The sequence below is a fragment of the Arachis stenosperma genome, chromosome 4, assembly GCF_014773155.1.
Source record: "Arachis stenosperma cultivar V10309 chromosome 4, arast.V10309.gnm1.PFL2, whole genome shotgun sequence".
Classification (NCBI taxonomy): Eukaryota; Viridiplantae; Streptophyta; class Magnoliopsida; order Fabales; family Fabaceae; genus Arachis; species Arachis stenosperma.
Window position 1 is genome coordinate 112,679,349 of NC_080380.1, and position 14,318 is coordinate 112,693,666.

The following is a 14,318-nucleotide window of genomic DNA, read 5'->3' on the forward strand; positions in this document are numbered from 1 at the left end:
AATTCAGAATGATTGGCTTCTTTAGGTACTCAGAATCCAGATAGTGTTATTGATTCCCCTAGTTAAATATGATGATTCTTGAACACAGCTACTTATTGAGTCTTGGCCGTGGCCCAAAGCACTCTGTCTTCCAGTATTACCACCGGATACATACATGCCACAGACACATAATTGGGTGAACCTTTTCAGATTGTGACTCAGCTTTGCTAAAGTCCCCAATTAGAGGTATCCAGGGTTCTTAAGCACACTCTTTTTGCCTTGGATCACAACTTTATTTCTTTCTTTTTCTTTCTTTTTTTTTCTTTTTCTCTTTTTCCCCTTTTTTTCGTTCTACTTTTTTTTTTGTATTCACTGCTTTTTCTTGCTTCAAGAATCATTTTTTTATGATTTTTCAGATCCTCAGTAACATGTCTCCTTTTTCATCATTCTTTCAAGAGCCAACATTCATGAACCACAAATTCAAAAGACATATGCACTGTTTAAGCATACATTCAGAAAACAAAAGTGTTGCCACCACATCAAAATAATTAAACTGTTATAAAATTCAAAATTCATGCAATTCTTATCTTTTTCAATTAAGAACATTTTTCATTTAAGAGAGGTGATGGATTCATAGGACATTCATAACTTTAAGGCATAGACACTAAGACACTAATGATCATAAGACACAAACATGGATAAACATAAGCATGAAATTTCGAAAAACCAAGAAAATAAAGAACAAAAAGATTAAAGAACAGGTCCACCTTAGTGATGGCGGCTTGTTCTTCCTCTTGAAGGTCTTATGGAGTGCTTGAGCTCCTCAATGTCTCTTCCTTGTCTTTGTTGCTCCTCTCTCATGATTCTTTGATCTTCTCTAATTTCATGGAGGAGGATGGAATGTTCTTGGTGCTCCACCCTTAGTTGTCCCATGTTGGAACTCAATTCTCCTACGGAGGTGTTAATTTGCTCCCAATAATCTTGTGGAGGAAAGTGCATCCCTTGAGGCATCTCAGGGATCTCATGATGAGAGGGGTCTCTTGTTTGCTCCATCCTTTTCTTAGTGATGGGTTTGTCCTCATCAATGGGGATGTCTCCTCTATGTCAACTCCAACTGAATAACAGAGGTGACAAATGAGGTGAGGAAAGGCTAACCTTGCTAAGATAGAGGACTTGTCCGCCACCTTATAGAGTTCTTGGGCTATAACCTCATGAACTTCTACTTCTTCTCCAATCATGATGCTATGAATCATGATGGCCCGGTCTAGAGTAACTTCAGACCGGTTGCTAGTGGGAATGATTGAGCGTTGGATAAACTCCAACCATCCTCTAGCTATGGGCTTGAGGTCATGCCTTCTTAATTGAACCGGCTTCCCTCTTGAATCTCTCTTCCATTGGGCGCCTTCTTCACAAATATCAGTGAGGACTTGGTCCAACCTTTGATCAAAGTTGACCCTTCTAGTGTAAGGATGTTCATCTCCTTGCATCATGGGCAAGTTGAATGCCAACCTTACATTTTTCCGGACTAAAATCCAAGTATTTCCCCCGAACCATAGTAAGCCAATTCTTTGGATCCGGGTTCATACTTTGATCATGGTTCTTGGTGATCCATGCATTGGCATAGAACTCTTGAACCATTAAGATTCCGACTTGTTGAATGGGGTTGGTAAGAACTTCCCAACCTCTTCTTCGGATCTCATGTCGGATCTCCGGATATTCACTCTTTTTGAGTGAAAAAGGGACCTCGGGGATCACCTTCTTTAAGGCCCAACTTCATAGAAGTGGTCTTGATGCACCCTTGAGATGAATCTCTCCATCTCCCATGACTCGGAGGTGGAAGCTTTTGCCTTCCCTTTCTTCTTTCTAGAGGTTTCTCCGGCCTTGGATGCCATAAATGGTTATGGAAAAACAAAAAGCAATGCTTTTACCACACCAAACTTAAAAGGTTTGCTCGTCCTCGAGCAAAAGAAGAAAGAAGAGAGTAGAAGAAGAAGAAATGAGGAAGAAGGGAATGGCTTTGTGTTCGGCCAAAGAGGGGGAGAGGTGGTGTTTAGGTTGTGTGAAAATGAAGGGGTGAAGAAGGGTTTATATAGGGGTGGAAGGGAGGGGTAGGGTTCGGCTATTATGGGTGGGTTTGGGAGGGAAAGTGGTTTGAATTTGAATGGTGAGGTAGGTGGGGTTTTATGAAGGATGGATGTGAGTGGTGAAGAGAGAGATGGGATTTGATAGGTGAAGGGTATTTGGGGAAGAGGTACTGAGGTGATTGGTGAATGGGTGAAGAAGATGAGAGAGTGGTGGGGTTGGTTGGGGATCCTGTGGGGTCCATAGATCCTGAGGTGTCAAGGAAACGTCATCCCTGCACCAAATGGCATGCAAAATTGCGTTTTTAGCCAATTCTGGCGTTAAACGCCGGACTGGTGCCCATTTCTGGCGTTTAACGCCAGGTTCTTGCCCTTTCCTGGCGTTTAACGCCAGTCTGGTGCCCCTTTCTAGCGTTAAACGCCCAGAATAGTACCAGACTGGGCGTTAAACGCCCACCTGCTAGCCTTACTGGCATTTAAACGCCAGTAGGTTCTTCCTCCAGGGTGTGCTTTTTTTCTTCCTGTTTTTCATTCTGTTTTTGCTTTTTCAATTGTTTTTGTGACTTCTCATATTCATCAACCTACAAAAAACATAAAATAACAAAGAAAAATAGATAAAATATAACATTGGGTTGCCTCCCAACAAGCGCTTCTTTAATGTCAGTAGCTTGACAGATGGCTCTCATGGAGCCTCATATTTTCTCAGAGCAATGTTGGAACCTCCCAACACCAAACTTAGAGTTTGAATGTGGGGGTTCAACACCAAACTTAGAGTTTGGTTGTGGCCTCCCAACACTAAACTTAGAGTTTGACTGTGGGGGCTCTGCTTGACTCTGATTTGAGAGAAGCTCTTCATGCTTCCTCTCCATGGTGACAGAGGGATATCCTTGAGCCTTAAACACAAAGGATTCTTCATTCACTTGAATGATCAGTTCACCTCTGTCAACATTAATCACAGCCTTGGCTGTGGCTAGGAAGGGTCTGCCAAGGATGATGGTTTCATCCATGCACTTCCCAGTCTCTAGGACTATGAAATCAGCAGGGATGTAATGGTCTTCAACCTTTACCAGAACATCCTTTACAAGTCCATAGGCTTGTTTCTTTGAATTGTCTGCCATCTCTAGTGAGTTTCTTGCAGCTTGCACCTCAAAGATCCCTAGCTTCTCCATTACAGAGAGAGGCATGAGGTTTACACTTGACCCTAAGTCACACAGAGCCTTCTTGAAGGTCATGGTGCCTATGGTGCAAGGTATTGAAAACTTCCCAGGATCTTGTCTCTTTTGAGGTAATTTCTGCCTAGACAAGTCATCCAGTTCTTTGGTGAGCAAAGGAGGTTCATCCTCCCAAGTCTCATTTCCAAATAACTTGTCATTTAGCTTCATGATTGCTCCAAGGTATTTAGCAACTTGCTCTTCAGTGACATACTCATCCTCTTTAGAGGAAGAATACTTATCAAAGCTCATGAAAGGCAGAAGTAAGTCCAATGGAATCTCTATGGTCTCATTTTGAGCCTCAGATTCCCATGGTTCCTCATTAGGGAACTCATTGGAGGTCAGTGCACGCCCATTGAGGTCTTCCTCAGTGGCGTTCACTGCTTCTCCTTCCTCTCCAAATTCGGCCATGTTGATGGCCTTGCACTCTCCTTTTGGATTTTCTTCTGTATTGCTTGGAAGAGTACTAGGAGGGAGTTCAGTAATTTTCTTGCTCAGCTGTCCCACTTGTGCCTCCAAATTCCTAATGGAGGATCTTGTTTCAGTCATGAAACTTTGAGTGGTTTTAATTAGATCAGAAACCATGGTTGCTAAGTCAGAGTGGTTCTGCTTAGAATTCTCTGTCTGTTGCTGAGGAGATGATGGAAAAGGCTTGCCATTGCTAAACCTGTTTCTTCCACCATTATTGTTGTTGAAACCTTGTTGAGGTCTCTGTTGATCCTTCCATGAGAAATTTGGGTGATTTCTCCATGAAGAATTATAGGTGTTTCCATAGGGTTCTCCTAGGTAATTCACCTCTTCCATTGAAGGATTCTCAGGATCATAAGCTTCTTCCTCAGATGAAGCATCCTTAGTACTGCTTGGTGCATTTGCATTCCAGACAGACTTTGAGAAATCAAATTGACTTGTTGAGTCAATATCTTGTTCTGAGCCAGTATGGCATTCAGAGTATCAATCTCAAGAACTCCTTTCTTCTGACTTGTCCCATTGTTCACTGGATTCCTTTCAGAAGTGTACATGAATTGGTTATTTGCAACCATTTCAATTAGCTCTTGAGCTTCTGCAGGCGTCTTCTTCAGATGAAGAGATCCTCCAGCAGAGCTATCCAAAGACATCTTGGATAGTTCAGAGAGACCATTATAAAAAATACCTATGATGCTCCATTCAGAAAGCATGTCAGATGGACATTTTCTGATTAATTGTTTGTATCTTTCCCAAGCTTCATAGAGGGATTCTCCATCCTTCTGTCCGAAGGTTTGGACTTCCACTCTAAGCTTACTCAATTTTTGAGGTGGAAAGAACTTTGCCAAGAAGGCATTGACTAGCTTTTCCCATGAGTCCAGGCTTCCTTTAGATTGTGAGTCCAACCATGTCCTAGCTTTGTCTCTTACAGCAAAAGGGAATAGCATAAGTCTGTAGACCTCAGGGTCAACCCCATTAGTCTTGACAGTGTCACAGATTTGCAAGAATTCAGCTAAGAACTGATGAGGATCTTCCAATGGAAGTCCATGGAACTTGCAATTCTGTTGCATTAGAGAAACTAATTGAGGCTTAAGCTCAAATTTGTTTGCTCCAATGGCAGGGATAGAGATGCTTCTCCCATAGAAGTCGGGAGTAGGTGCAGTAAAGTCACCCAGCACCTTCCTTGCATTGTTGTTGTTTTCGGCTGCCATGTGTTCTTCTTCTTTGAAGAATTCGGTTAGGTCCTCTACAGAGAGTTGTGCCTTAGCTTCTCTTAGCTTTCGTTTCAAGGTCCTTTCAGGTTCAGGGTCAGCTTCAACAAGAATGCTTTTGTCTTTTCTCCTGCTCATATGAAAGAGAAGAGAACAAGAAAGTGTGGAATCCTCTATGTCACAGTATAGAGATTCCTTGAGGTGTCAGAGGAACAGAAAAATAGAAGGAAGAAGTAGAGAATTCGAACTTAATTAGATAGAGTTTGAATTGTGCATTGAGAAGGAGTGGTACTCCATAAATAAAAGGATGTGGGAAGAGAGGAAGAAATTTTCGAAAATCAAGTGAAATATTTTGAAAACATTTTTTTGAAAAACTTTAAATGATTTTCGAAAATTAAGAATGGAAAAGAAATCAAGTAATTTTTGAAAAATATTTTTGAAATTAGAAATCAAAAAGATATGATAAAAAAAAAACTGTTTTGAAAAAGATGTGATTAAGAAGATATGATAAAAAAAATTATGCTTTTAAAAAGATATAATTGAAAAGATATGATTTGAAAACAATTTTAAAAAGATTTGATTTTAAAAATTAATGACTTGCCTAACAAGAAAAGATATGATTCAAACATTAAACCTTTCTCAACAGAAAAGGCAACATACTTAAAATGTTCAATCAAATCATTAATTGTTAGTAAGTATCTTTGAAAAAGGAAAGAAATTGATTTTGAAAACATTTGATTGAAAAGATATGATTTGAAAAAGATTTGATTTTGAAAAACTTTGAAAACTTGAAAAAAAATTGATTTTGAAAACAAAATCCTCCCCCTTGTGCCATCCTGGCGTTAAACGCCCAATGCACTACCTTTTTGGGCGTTAAACGCCCAACCAGGTACCCTGGCTGGCGTTTAAACGCCAGTCTGTCCTTCTTCACTGGGCGTTTTGAACGCCCAGCTTTTTCTGTATAATTCCTCTGCTACATGTTCTGAATCTTCAGTTCCCTGTACTATTGACTTGAAAATAGAACCAAGATCAAATAAACAATGCATGCAAGACACCAAGAATCATTGCAATGCTAGTCTAAGACTCCGGTCCAGAAATTAGACATGGCTTCACAGCCAGCCAAGCTTTCAAAGAAAGCTTCGGTCCAAAACACTAGACATGGCCAATGGCCAGCCAAGCCTTAGCAGATCATTGCTCCAATAGCAAGATTGATAGAAATCAACAAGCTCTTGTGATGATTAGTTGAAACCTCGGTCCAATAAGATTAGACATGGCTTCTCAGCCAGCCAGATTTCAAAAGATCATCATGAAACACTAGAATTCATTCTTGAGAACTCTGAAAAAAAAATACCTAATCTAAGCAACAAGATGAACCGTCAGTTGTCCATACTCGAAACAATCCCCGGCAACGGCGCCAAAAACTTGGTGCGCGAAATTGTGATCACTACACAACTTTGCACAACTAACCAGCAAGTGCACTGGGTCGTCCAAGTAATACCTTACGTGAGTAAGGGTCGATCCCACGGAGATTGTTGGTATGAAGCAAGCTATGGTCACCTTGTAAATCTTAGTCAGGCAGACTCAAATGGGTATAGATGATATATGAATAAAAGATAAAGATAAAGATAGGGATACTTATGCATATCATTGGTGAGAGCTTCAGATAAGCGTATGAAGATGCTTGGTCCCTTCCGTCTCTCTGCTTTCCTAATGTCTTCATCCAATCCTTCTTACTCCTTTCCATGGCAAGCTTATGCAAGGGTTTCACCGTTGTCAGTGGCTACCTCCCATCCTCTCATTGGAAATGTTCAACGCACCCTGTCACGGCACGGCTATCCATCTGTCGGTTCTCAATCAGGCCGGAATAGAATCCAGTGATTCTTTTGCGTCTGTCACTAACGCCCCGCCTTCAGGAGTTTGAAGCACGTCACAGTCATTCAATCATTGAATCCTACTCAGAATACCACAGACAAGGTTAGACCTTCCGGATTCTCTTGAATGCCGCCATCAGTTCTTGCCTATACCACGAAGACTCTGATCTCACGGAATGGCTGGCTCGTTTGTCAGGCGAGCACTCGGTTTTCAAGCGATCAACCATGCATCGTGTATCAGGAATCCAAGAGATATTCACTAGAGCCTCGTATGCTTGTAGAACAAGAGTGGTTGTCAGTCACTTTGTTCATGGGTGAGAATGATGATGAGTGTCACGGATCATCACATTCATCAAGTTGAAGAACAAGTGATATCTTGGACAAAGAACAAGCGGAATTGAATAAAAGAACAATAGTAATTGCATTAATACTCGAGGTACAGTAGAGCTCCACACCTTAATCTATGGTGTGTAGAAACTCCACCGTTGAAAATACATAAGAACAAGAGTGATCATTGGTTTCGGCCCCAGAGAGGGAACCAGAAGAACCAAGATCTGATCTAAGAACTAGATGTCTGGTGCGCGAAATTGTGATCACTACACAACCTTGCACAACTAACCAGCAAGTACACTGGGTCGTCCAAGTAATACCTTACGTGAGTAAGGGTCGATCCCACGGAGATTGTTGGTATGAAGCAAGCTATGGTCACCTTGTAAATCTCAGTCAGGCAGACTCAAATGGGTATAGATGATGAATAAGACATAAAGATAAAGATAGAGATACTTATGTATATCATTGGTGAGAGCTTCAGATAAGCGTATGAAGATGCTTTCCCTTCCGTCTCTCTGCTTTCCTACTGTCTTCATCCAATCCTTCTTACTCCTTTCCATGGCAAGCTTATGCAAGGGTTTCACCGTTGTCAGTGGCTACCTCCCATCCTCTCATTGGAAATGTTTAACGCACCCTGTCACGGCACAGCTATCCATCTGTCGGTTCTCAATCAGGCCGGAATAGAATCCAGTGATTCTTTTGCGTCTATCACTAACGCCCCGCCTTCAGGAGTTTGAAGCACGTCACAGTCATTCAATCATTGAATCCTACTCAGAATACCACAGACAAGGTTAGACCTTCCGGATTCTCTTGAATGCCGCCATCAGTTCTTGCCTATACCACGAAGACTCTGATCTCACGGAATGGCTGGCTCGTTTGTCAAGCGGGCACTCGGTTGTCAGGCGATCAACCATGCATCGTGTATCAGGAATCCAAGAGATATTCACTAGAGCCTCGTATGCTTGTAGAACAAGAGTGGTTGTCAGTCACTTTGTTCATGGGTGAGAATGATGATGAGTGTCACGGATCATCACATTCATCAAGTTGAAGAACAAGTGATATCTTGGACAAAGAACAAGCGGAATTGAATAGAAGAACAATAGTAATTGCATTAATACTTGAGGTACAGCAGAGCTCCACACCTTAATCTATGGTGTGTAGAAACTCCACCGTTGAAAATACATAAGAACAAGGTCTAGGCATGGCCGTGAGGGCAGCCCCCAAATGATCTAAGAACTAGATGTCCAAAGATGATCTAGAGATCTAAAGTGATCAAAAGATTCCAAAGATCAGAAGATAAAAATACAATAGTAAAAGGTCCTATTTATAGGGAACTAGTAGCTTAAGAGTTACAAAGATGAGTAAATGACATAAAAAAATCCACTTCCGGGCCCACTTGGTGTGTGCTTGGGCTGAGCAATGAAGCATTTTTGTGTAGAGACTCTTCTTGGAGTTAAACGCCAGCTTTTATGCCAGTTTGGGCGTTTAACTCCCATTTTGGTGCCAGTTCCGGCGTTTAACGCTGGGAATTCTAAGGGTGACATTGAACGCCGGTTTGGGCCATCAAATCTTGGGCAAAGTATGAACTATCATATATTGCTGGAAAGCCCAGGATGTCTACTTTCCAACGCCGTTGAGAGCGCGCCAATTGGGCTTCTGTAGCTCCAGAAAATCCACTTCGAGTGCAGGAAGGTCAGAATCCAACAGCATCTGCAGTCCTTTTCAGTCTCTGAATCAGATTTTTGCTCAGGTCCCTCAATTTCAGCCAGAAAATACCTGAAATCACAGAAAAACACACAAACTCATAGTAAAGTCCAGAAAAGTGAATTTTAACTAAAAACTAATAAAAATATACTAAAAACTAACTAGATCATACTAAAAACATACTAAAAACAATGCCAAAAAGCGTACAAATTATCCGCTCATCACAACACCAAACTTAAATTGTTGCTTGTCCTCAAGCAACTGAAAATCAAATAAGATAAAGAGAAGAGAATATGCAATGAACTCTAAAAACATCTATGAAGATCAGTATCAATTAGATGAGCGGGGCTTTTAGCTTTTTGCCTCTGAATAGTTTTGGCATCTCACTCTATCCTTTGAAATTCAGAATGATTGGCTTCTTTAGGAACTCAGAATCCAGATAGTGTTATTGATTCTCCTAGTTAAGTATGATGATTCTTGAACACAGCTACTTATTGAGTCTTGGCCGTGGCCCAAAGCACTCTGTCTTCCAGTATTACCACCGGATACATACATGCCACAGACACATAATTGGGTGAACCTTTTCAGATTGTGACTCAGATTTGCTAAAGTCCCCAATTAGAGATGTCCAGGGTTCTTAAGCACACTCTTTTTGCCTTGGATCACAACTTTATTTCTTTCTTTTTCTTTCTTTTTCTTTTTTTTTTTCGTTTTTCTCCTTCCCCTTTTTTTTTCGCTTTTTCTCTCTTTTTTTTTTGTATTCACTGCTTTTTCTTGCTTCAAGAATCATTTTTTTATGATTTTTCAGATCCTCAGTAACATGTCTCCTTTTTCATCATTCTTTCAAGAGCCAACATTCATGAACCACAAATTCAAAAGACATATGCACTGTTTAAGCATACATTCAGAAAACAAAGGTGTTGCCACCACATCAAAATAATTAATCTGTTATAAAATTCAAAATTCATGCAATTCTTCTCTTTTTCAATTAAGAACATGGTTTGTTTAAGAAAGGTGATGGATTCATAGGACATTCATAACTTTAAGGCATAGACACTAAGACACTAATGATCATCAGACACAAACATAGACAAACATAAGCATGAAAATTTCGAAAAACAAGAAAATAAAGAACAAGGAGATTAAAGAACGGGTCCACCTTAGTGATGGCGGCTTGTTCTTCCTCTTGAAGGTCTTATGGAGTGCTTGAGCTCCTCAATATCTCTTCCTTGTCTTGTTGCTCCTCTCTCATGATTCTTTGATCTTCTTTAATTTCATTGAGGAGGATGGAATGTTCTTGGTGCTCCACCCTTAGTTGTCCCATGTTGGAACTCAATTCTCCTAGGGAGGTGTTAATTTGCTCCCAATAATCTTGTGGAGGAAAGTGCATCCCTTGAGGCATCTCAGGGATCTCATGATGAGAGGGGTCTCTTGTTTGCTCCATCCTTTTCTTAGTGATGGGTTTGTCCTCATCAATGGGGATGTCTCCCTCTATGTCAACTCCAACTGAATAACAGAGGTGACAAATGAGATGAGGGAAGGCTAACCTTGCCAAGGTAGAGGACTTGTCCGCCACCTTATAAAGTTCTTGGGCAATAACCTCATGAACTTCCACTTCTTCTCCAATCATGATGCTATGGATCATGATGGCCCGGTCTAGAGTAACTTCGGACCGGTTGCTAGTGGGAATGATTGAGCGTTGGATAAACTCTAACCATCCTCTAGCCACGGGCTTGAGGTCATGCCTTCTCAATTGAACCGGCTTCCCTCTTGAATCTCTCTTCCATTGGGCGCCCTCTTCACAAATGTCAGTGAGGACTTGGTCCAACCTTTGATCAAAGTTGACCCTTCTTGTGTAAGGATGTTCATCTCCTTGCATCATAGGCAAGTTGAATGCCAACCTTACATTTTCCGGACTAAAATCCAAGTATTTCCCCCGAACCATAGTAAGCCAATTCTTTGGATCCGGGTTCACACTTTGATCATGGCTCTTGGTGATCCATGCATTGGCATAGAACTCTTGAACCATTAAGATTTTGACTTGTTGAATGGGGTTGGTGAGAATTTCCCAACCTCTTCTTCTGTTCTCATGTCGGATCTCCGGATATTCACTCTTTTTGAGTGAAAAAGGGACCTCGGGGATCACCTTCTTCAAGGCCACAACTTCATAGAAGTGGTCTTGATGCACCCTTGAGATGAATCTCTCCATCTCCCATGACTCGGAGGTGGAAGCTTTTGCCTTCCCTTTCCTCTTTCTAGAGGTTTCTCCGGCCTTGGATGCCATAAATGGTTATGGAAAAACAAAAAGCAATGCTTTTACCACATCAAACTTAAAAGGTTTGCTTGTCTTCGAGCAAAAGAAGAAAGAAGAGAGTAGAAGAAGAAGAAAATGGAGGAGATGGAGTAGGCTTATGTTTCGGCCAAAGGGTGGGTTTGGGAGGGAAAGTGGTGTGAATTTGAAGGGTGAGGTAGGTGGGGTTTTATGAAGGATGGATGTGAGTGGTGAAGAGAAAGATGGGATTTGATAGGTGAAGGGTTTTTTGGGGAAGAGGTGTTGAGGTGATTGGTGAATGGGTGAAGAAGATGAGAGAGTGGTGGGGTTGGTTGGGGATCCTGTGGGGCCCACAGATCCTGAGGTGTCAAAGAAAAGTCATCCCTGCACCAAATGGCATGCAAAAACACGTTTTGTGCCAAATCTAGCGTTAAATGCCGGGCTGGTGCCCATTTCTGGCGTTTAACCCCAGGCTCTTGCCCTTTTCTGGCATTTAACGCCAGTCTGGTGCCCCTTTCTGGCGTTAAACGCCCAGAATGGTGCCAGACTGGGCGTTAAACGCCCAACTGCTAGCCTTACTGGCGTTTAAACGCCAGTAGGTTCTTCCTCCAGGGTGTGCTGTTTTTCTTCCTGTCTTTCATTCTATTTTTGCTTTTTCAATTGATTTTGTGACTTCTTATGATCATCAACCTACAAAAAACATAAAATAACAAAAGAAAATAGATAAAATATAACATTGGGTTGCCTCCCAACAAGCGCTTCTTTAATGTCAGTAGCTTGACAGTGGGCTCTCATGGAGCCTCATATTTTCTCAGAGCAATGTTGGTACCTCCCAACACCAAACTTAGAGTTTGAATGTTGGGGTTCAACACCAAACTTAGAGTTTGGTTGTGGCCTCCCAACACCAAACTTAGAGTTTGACTGTGGGGGCTCTGCTTGACTTTAATTTGAGAGAATCTCTTCATGCTTCCTCTCCATGGTGACAGAGGGATATCCTTGAGCCTTAAACACAAAGGATTCTTCATTCACTTGAATGATCAGTTCACCTCTATCAACATCAATCACAGCCTTTGCTGTGGCTAGGAAGGGTCTGCCAAGGATGATGGATTCATCCATGCACTTCCCAGTCTCTAGGACTATGAAATCAGCAGGGATGTAGTGGTCTTCAATCTCCACCAAAACATCCTCTACAAGTCCATAAGCTTGTTTTCTTGAATTGTCTGCCATCTCTAGTGAGATTCTTGCAGCTTGCACCTCAAAGATCCCTAGCTTCTCCATTACAGAGAGAGGCATGAGGTTTACACTTGACCCTAAGTCACACAGAGCCTTCTTGAAGGTCATGGTGCCTATGGTGCAAGGTATTGAGAACTTCCCAGGATCTTGTCTTTTTGAGGTAATTTTGCCTAGACAAGTCATCCAGTTCTTTGGTGAGCAAAGGAGGTTCATTTCCCAAGTCTCATTTCCAAATAACTTGTCATTTAGCTTCATGATTGCTCCAAGGTATTTAGCAACTTGCTCTTCAGTGACATACTCATCCTCTTCAGAGGAAGAATACTCATCAGAGCTCATGAAAGGCAGAAGTAAGTCCAATGGAATCTCTATGGTCTCATTCTGAGCCTCAGATTCCCATGGTTCCTCATTAGGGAACTCATTGGAGGTCAGTGCACGCCCATTGAGGTCTTCCTCAGTGGCGTTCACTGCTTCTCCTTCCTCTCCAAATTCGGCCATGTTGATGGCCTTGCACTCTCCTTTTGGATTTTCTTCCGTATTGCTTGGGAGAGTACTAGGAGGGAGTTCAGTAACTTTCTTGCTCAGCTGTCCCACTCGTGCCTCCAAATTCCTAATGGAGGACCTTGTTTCAGTCATGAAACTTTGAGTGGTTTTGATTAGATCAGAGACCATGGTTGCTAAGTCCGAGGTGTTCTGCTTAGAACTCTCTGTCTGTTGCTGAGAAGATGATGGAAAAGGCTTGCCATTGCTAAACCTGTTTCTTCCACCATTATTGTTGAAACCTTGTTGAGGTCTCTCTTGATTCTTCCATGAGAAATTTGGGTGATTTCTCCATGAAGAATTATAGGTGTTTCCATAGGGTTCTCCTAGGTAATTCACCTCTTCCATTGAAGGATTCTCAGGATCATAAGCTTCTTCCTCAGATGAAGCATCCTTAGTACTGCTTGGTGCATTTTGCATTCCGGACAGACTTTGAGAAATCAAATTGACTTGTTGAGTCAATATCTTGTTCTGAGCCAGTATGGCATTCAGAGTATCAATCTCAAGAACGCCTTTCTTCTGACTTGTCCCATTGTTCACAGGATTCCTTTCAGAAGTGTACATCAATTGGTTATTTGCAACCATTTCAATTAGCTCTTGAGCTTCTGCAGGCGTCTTCTTCAGATGAAGAGATCCTCCAGCAGAGCTATCCAAAGACATCTTGGATAGTTCAGAGAGACCATCATAGAAAATACCTATGATGCTCCATTCAGAAAGCATGTCAGATGGACATTTTCTGATTAATTGTTTGTATCTTTCCCAAGCTTCATAGAGGGATTCTCCATCCTTCTGTCTGAAGGTTTGGACTTCCACTCTAAGCTTACTCAATTTTTGAGGTGGAAAGAACTTTGCCAAGAAGGCATTGACTAGCTTTTCCCATGAGTCCAGGCTTTCTTTAGGTTGTGAGTCCAACCATGTCCTAGCTCTGTCTCTTACAGCAAAAGGGAATAGCATAAGTCTGTAGACCTCAGGGTCAACCCCTTGATAGTGTATTTGCAAGAGCTAAGAAGATGAGGATCTTCCAATGGAAGTCCATGGAAGCAATGCATTAAGAAACTAATTGAGGCTTAAGCTCAAAGTTGTTTGCTCCAATGGCAGGGATAGAGATGCTTCTCCCATAGAAGTCGGGAGTAGGTGCAGTAAAGTCACCCAGCACCTTTCTTGCATTGTTGTTGTTTTCGGCTGCCATGTGTTCTTCTTCTTTGAAGAATTTGGTTAGGTCCTCTACAGTGAGTTGTGCCTTAGCTTCTCTTAGCTTTCGCTTCAAGGTCCTTTCAGGTTCAGGGTCAGCTTCAACAAGAATGCCTTTGTCTTTGCTCCTACTCATGTGAAAGAGAAGAGAACAAGAAAATATGGAATCCTCTATGTCACAGTATAGAGATTCCTTGAGGTGTCAGAAGAAAAGAAAAATAGAACGAAGAAGTAGA

General features: G+C 41.7%; 2 non-coding genes across 2 annotated transcripts; both read left to right on the forward strand.

Moving 5' to 3' along the window:
* Positions 1-4,444: 4,444 nt before the first annotated feature.
* LOC130977665 (small nucleolar RNA R71) lies at positions 4,445-4,548 on the forward strand. Its single transcript, XR_009085348.1, has one exon. It is a non-coding gene; the product is annotated as a small nucleolar RNA R71 (small nucleolar RNA).
* Positions 4,549-13,609: 9,061 nt separating this feature from the next.
* Positions 13,610-13,713, forward strand: LOC130977368 (small nucleolar RNA R71). The gene has a single exon (XR_009085061.1). It is a non-coding gene; the product is annotated as a small nucleolar RNA R71 (small nucleolar RNA).
* The last annotated feature ends 605 nt before the right edge of the window (positions 13,714-14,318 follow it).